Source organism: Helianthus annuus, chromosome 7 (assembly GCF_002127325.2).
Source record: "Helianthus annuus cultivar XRQ/B chromosome 7, HanXRQr2.0-SUNRISE, whole genome shotgun sequence".
Classification (NCBI taxonomy): domain Eukaryota; kingdom Viridiplantae; phylum Streptophyta; class Magnoliopsida; order Asterales; family Asteraceae; genus Helianthus; species Helianthus annuus.
In genome coordinates, this window is record NC_035439.2 from 34,726,118 (window position 1) to 34,732,264 (window position 6,147).

Genomic DNA, 6,147 nt, shown 5'->3' on the forward strand with positions numbered 1-6,147 from the left:
GTGTGTGTGTGTGTGTGTGTATGTGCAGAGTTTCGTTTAAGGTTTCAGGTGATGAGAGGCGCTGGTCGGGTGATGGGGGTGGTCGAGTGGCGGTGGCCAGCTGGCTGAAGGGTGCGGGTGATGGCCGGAGTGTGATCACAGGTGACAGCGGTGGAGGTGGTGGTGTGTGAGTCCATGGCGGAAGTGGTGGGAATGGGAGGGAGTGATCAGTGAATTAGGGTTTGAGTTAGGGTAGATTTGGGGAAGGAGATGGGCTTTTATAGGGTGGTTATAAATGACGAAATTACCCCTGTGCAAAAGGACAAAACTTGAGGGTTTAATTAGGGGAATCTGGCCTGATTTCACTTTTGGACTAAAATGGCAACAAAAATGAAACCACAGGGACCCAGATACAAAAACTTTGAGATTTGGACTAAAGTGGCAAAACTGACCAAACCTCAAGGACCAAAATGACAGTTTACTCTAAATTAAATTAAATTAAATATGATTTTTTTTGCTGATATTTTTTGCATATCTTAATATTAAATAAGATATTTTGATGTTATATTACTGTATTATATAGTTTAATGTTTTTTTTTAAATTATTATTGTTATAATTCAAAATGCAACATAAACCCTTCGTTAGTGGCGGAGCTTGACCAAAAGTTTCGAGTGGGCGTAAAGTGATGGAACTCAAATTTTTTTGCCTAACGTTATGTTTCGGGTCGGGTTGGCTATTCGATTCAAGTCGGATCAAATAATAATAATTCCAAATAAAACAGAGTGTATATTTATTAAACTACCAATCATTTATATACAAAGTTTATAAATAGAGTTAAATGTCATTTTAGTCCCTGTGATTTGAGTTATTTTGCCAGTTTAGTCCAAAGGTTTCACTTTTAGCCTGTGGGTCCAAAAAAGTTTCACCGTTGCCATTTTAGTCCACTGGGTTAACTTCGTCCATTTTTTCTGTTAACGAGAAGGCCAATTCGGTCATTTTATATGTAATTTTGTTCACTATTAGGGCAATTCGGCCATATAAAATGACTGAGTTGGCCTTCTCATTAACAGAAAAATGGATGAAATTAACCCAGTGGACTAAAATGGCAACGGTGAAACCTTTTTGGACCCACAGGTGGAAAAAGGAAACCTTTGGACTAAACTGGCAAAATGGCCCAAACCACAGGGACTAAAATGACATTTAACTCTTATAAATATTTAGGATATACAATTTAGAAAAAATAATCGGGGGGACAATCCTATATTATTTTAAAATTTTCAGACGAAAAATCGGAACTTATACGCTTTTAATCGAAACATTGAGGTGGGCGGGTGCACCCCCGGGCACCCAGAATTGTAGGATCGGAATCTGACCCGAACGAGTCAATCAGAGGAGTTTGATCAGATACAGGTGCGGAAAACAAGTACCTGATGTAGAAACAGCTAGATATCACTTTAATTCTTTTTTCTCATTAATTTGACGCTTTTTACATGCAATTCTCACACCGGCAGCACCTCGGTATGGAATCCGGAAAGTTACATTTGGGGGCCTCTCATACGGTATTTATAGGATTCTTGGACCTCTTTTACGGACGTGACGAATAAGCGGTCCAAGAATGTCCGTAAAAGGGGTTCCAGAGTTTAGGTTGTGGACCTCTTATTCGGCATGTCCGAATAAGCGGTCCAAGACTTTAAACTGTCTAAACTCTCCAGTTTTCTTGTAAAACACGCCCTAATCTATACAATACAATGTAAGACCTGATCCTAGACATCTAGACGTAATCAACAGATGTAGTGCACCAACAGACTCCCCCTCAGATGTTGATGGAGTCGCTAACACACCTTGACTTCAAAGTTATATCTTCACATCTTTAATCTGGATCAGTCTCTGGGCTTTCTCTTTCTCTCTATCTTCAGACTCCCCCTCTCGATTTACTGGCATTCTTTTGTTCTTCAGTAACATCTTCAGGATCTTTGTCTGCTCTTCACAGGTTTTCAGAATTGATTTCCAGGATCGAAACTTGGCTTTCTTCTATCAGTATCGAAACCTGGTTACCTGCAAAATCTTAACCCAGAAATAAATTCTCTAATTTTATTACATATCACACATCTCTGCACTAACATATTACTCCCCCTCAAAACAAACTATGATAAACCACTTGAAGAAGGCTAGATTTAACGAAAACAGTTAGATTTACACAAACACTCCCCCTCAAATTCTGTTCATCATGTTTAGCACACGGAATTTTTGAAAATCAGTTTTCCAATATCAGTTGTCGAAAATCTTTTTGACTTTTTCAAAATTATGCTAAAACACACACAAAATCTTTTTGGATTTTTTTTCAAGGTGAGAAAATAAAATGCAGAAATAAACTATTTACAAACAATATTTTTTTGTGAGCTCGTGCAAGAGGATCATATCAGTTATTAGACAAATCACCAACACCGTTAAGCTTTAAACATTCTCAGTTTTAAACAATTTACCTAGATTGTCAGTATGTTTGTCCACTTAAATTTTCAACACAAATTTCAATCGATTCGAGATACGATATTTATTGTTTTAGAGACTTAAACTTAATTGTGTATCACTCCACTTGAATATACTCCCGTATCCAGATCCCAAATATTCAGTCTTACAGGTGAGTATACCACAGATGATATCTGTAAAGGGGTTAAATGCGAAACCGTGAGAGCTCAGGTCAGAACTTCCGTTCAGCAGAGAGATGACGGCTCGACTTTTGGTGGGTCCCCTTTAGAGGATCTTTTTGCATTTCAACAGCAGCGACTATCAATTTTATTGTTTCATCAGCATGCTGAGGGCGAAGCTTATGTTTCAAAGCTTTAGCAGAAAGTATTATCCGGGGACTAGGTCAGTACTTCCATACAGCAGAAGTCCCGGGATAATACCCCAGATATCACTGAGTATAAAGACCTAGTATCTCAGAATACGGGACCTTTCAAACAAGATTTCGGGGGTTACCCATATATCCAAGAATAGTTACCCACAAATTAAGCAAGTTTGATTTAGGTTTATATCTCGTTTCAATTTACTAAATGTGCGAAAATCTACTGACACATCCGCAGTAAGATTGTTTAACACTTTTTAACTTTTCATTTCTTTAGCGTGCCGTGATAGTCCACTGATGTACTATCATTTCCTCTTTTTCGCAACAAAACTCATTTTTGAATTTTATCATGTTTTTGGCTTTTTCAAATTTTCAAATGTTTTTGGATTTTCTGAAATTTCCCTACTCCCCCTAAAATGCAAACACATTTTAAAGAAAATTTGAAAACTTCTAAATTTTTACCTACTAGAAACATAAAAAGTAAAACAAACTATACAGAAACTTGACAACTGACACTGAATCACATCAAATCGCCATTCACTAGGCATAAACAATCTGAACTCCCCCTATCACAAATCATTTTCTCATTTAGATTTCAAAACACTTAAGTTTGTTTCAATCAAAATGATTTTTCCGAAAAATAAATTTGTATTGATATCAACCACTTGTAGGTTTATCTTTTTTAAAAACGGGGATGTGGTTCATCATCTTGTCTATCATTTGCCATGAATAGTAAATCAAGTACAATTTAATGTCCCTGATTTACCATTTGCCTTTAAGAACCTTCTGTACCACTTGTAAATGTAACCACTTCAAAGAATACAAACATCTCAAAATTTAACCACAAATACCACATGTGGAATCAAGATTACCACTTGTAGATACCCAACAACTACCACGTGTAGGAATATTACGTCTACATCACCATTTTTCAACCAGAATGCCGATTCCTGCTTCGCAATTACCCACCTGGAAGCTCCGGCATAGTCCTTCAACCTGTAAACAAAAACATTTAAGCATTAAACACAAACATTCAAACTTCTCAAATACTAGAAGGATGCCGATTCATGATCCACGATAAAAACTTGGGATCTCCGGCGTAGTCCTTAGACTATCATGGAAAACAAACATCCATCCAAGTCTTTTCAGACTTGATGGATTTCAACTCCTGAGCAGTCGGGTTGTATGTAGCCTTTTTCGTAGCGTAAAAATCTTTGACCCCCTTTGCTCTTCCACTCAACATTTTCCCAAAAATTTTCTTAACATTCCCGTTGAATGTTTTCTCGACATCAAAATCATTCTTTTCTTTGTAGAACTGATTTGAAATCTCAGTTTTTCCCACTTTCTTCTTTACTTCGTCAAACTTCAATGATGGAAACTCCTCATCATTTACCAAAATCTTCTTTTCAACCTGTGGCTCCTCTGGCTTTGTGGAACCAGATTCATCGCCGACATTTACTTCATCTTTCTTTGCAACCCAGACCTGGTTGTCCTTTCCTTTCTTCTCATACTTGTTCTTTTGTGAACATTCACCAACCTCGAATTTTGAATTCTCAAACATTCTAAGTTTTTCAGTTGGTGGTTCAACATCAACAACTTTCTCTTTCAACTTCTGAGAAACTCCCTGTTTTGCTTTGGTATTCTGTGTACAGTTCCATGCAATGTGACCAACTTCATTGCATCTGTAACAGGTACGAGTCTCTCTTTGATAAAACACTTCAGCTCCATTTCTCTTTCTTTCAGCAAGAAACTCCTGGTTTGACTGTTTCCAGAACGGTTTCTTCTGTTCTTCATCCGAACTTCCACCTGACACAAATTCAGTTTTTGTTTTAGAATTTTTATCATTTTTATGGTTTTCTGGTGGAATAAAACCAAGACCTTTCTTTTTGTAGCTACGATTTTGGTTAGGTTTCTTTTGAAAACCAGAACCAGAATTGTTGCCCTTTTTCTTATTTAAACGTTGCTGAACTCTAGAAGTATATTTTTTAGGTTTTTCAAAACTTTTCAAAACTTTTAATTCAGGAATATTAATCTCTACTAGTTTAAAAGTTTTGTTGATTAGATCCGTTTTAACACTTAAAATTGGAAACTCTTTGTTGTAATATAATTTGTCAGAACCATTCAAAGTATAAACAACTTCGAATGTTTCATCATCCAAATCTGCCTTTGATAACAAAAATTCTTTACTATAAGACCGTTTAACCGATGAATTTTGACTGTTGACTGACGACTTTGACCCTCCAGACTCAGACTTTGACTCTGTCTCCTCATCAGTGTCCAACACCTGATCGACCACCTTTTTGATTAATTCAGACTCATGATCAGTATCGGACGAGGTATACGTCACATCAATGTTTTCTGGTAAAACGTCAGTTGTGTCGGTTTTAAGCTGTATATTGACTGCTTTTGCAAGTTGTTCCTCATTTGGTTTCCTAGGTGAATACCCATCCCAAATTGGAGGTGGACACTTGTTATAGCTAACAGTCGTTTTCTTACCACAGTCATTCTTCTTCTTTTGCTTCTCATCTTGAAAAGCTTCTAAACCTGCAACAGTTGGATAAACACGATCAATAAGATAATCAGAAGTAGTGTAGCTTAACAACAACCTCCTAATTCTCTCATTCTCTATCTTTTCGATTTCCAACTCCTGCTTCCATTTGGCACTCTCTTCAATGTAAAAATTTATTGCCTTTTGTTTCGACATCAAAGTAGCATTCATCATGGTAAGCGCTTGTTCTCTCTCTGAGTTTGTTGTTTGAAGACCAGTTACTGTTCTGTTCAACACGTCGTACGATTCCCTCACATAATTGAGGTTGAACAATAACTGCTCTTTCTTTTTCTCGTACTCAGCTATGATGTCGTCTTTTGCTGCACACTCTTTGCAAGCTTCTAGACACTTCTCACAGGGCTTGATGACTTCAACAATTTTTTCAACTTCAACTGTTTTCATAACTTCAATGACTTTTTCTACTTCAATCACCTTTTCTACTTCTTTCACAACCTCACCAATCTTCTCAGCCACATTTTCAGCAATTTGAAAATCATCTTCAGATTCAGTTTGTTGTTCTTGAGCAGCTCGTTTTTCCTTCAGTTTCTCCATCCTTTCTGCAAAATATAAATGAAAACTATCAGGAGAAAGATGAGACTTATCAACATTCATATGTTTTTTTCTCGTCATCACTACTGCTGTGATCAGGTGACTGATCAAACTGAACAGATTTTTCAGAATCACCATCAGAAACACCAGAATCAGATGGTGTTTTATCAAATACAACTAGTTTTTCTGAAACAATTTCATTCTGTACACTCTCATCAGAACTTG